We start from the raw sequence: 557 nt of genomic DNA on the forward strand, positions 1-557 counted from the left end.
CCTCCGCCCATCCCTTCTCCAAATACTTTGGTATTCCTTCTTTCATTAACCTAACATACCATTTATTATATCTCGACTCCCTTATCCTTTCCCCTCTCTCCTCTTTCTGTCTCTCCCTCTCCCTCTCCTCCATCTCCTCTAATTCCCTCTCTTCCTCTCCGCCCACTCCAATTCCTCTCTCCCTTCGGAATTCCTCCCTCTCTCTTTCCCAACCTTCCTTAATTCTTCCTTTCCCCCATCTTTCATTCATCTCTTCCCAGCATCTCCTCGCTATTTCCCCTCCTTTCCCCTCCCCTAGTCTTTTCTCAAATTTCCATGCCCTTTTTCCCGCTCTTGTCCTCATTTTTTCCCTCCCTAATTCCTGTCTCACCATGTACCCCGGTGTTCTCCAATCTAATCCCATCGTCCATCTTAAATATCTTTTATGCATTTTCTCCACCTCTTCTCTCTCTTTCCATCCCCATACTTCCACTCCATATCCTATCACTGTTCATACCAATGTATCATACAGCCATATCCTTCTTTTCCACTCTTTTCCAAACATTCTTTTCCCTATT

Source organism: Odontomachus brunneus, unplaced genomic scaffold (genome assembly GCF_010583005.1).
Source record: "Odontomachus brunneus isolate Ranch 3 - 2012 unplaced genomic scaffold, Obru_v1 Obru_scaffold_378, whole genome shotgun sequence".
NCBI lineage: Eukaryota > Metazoa > Arthropoda > Insecta > Hymenoptera > Formicidae > Odontomachus > Odontomachus brunneus.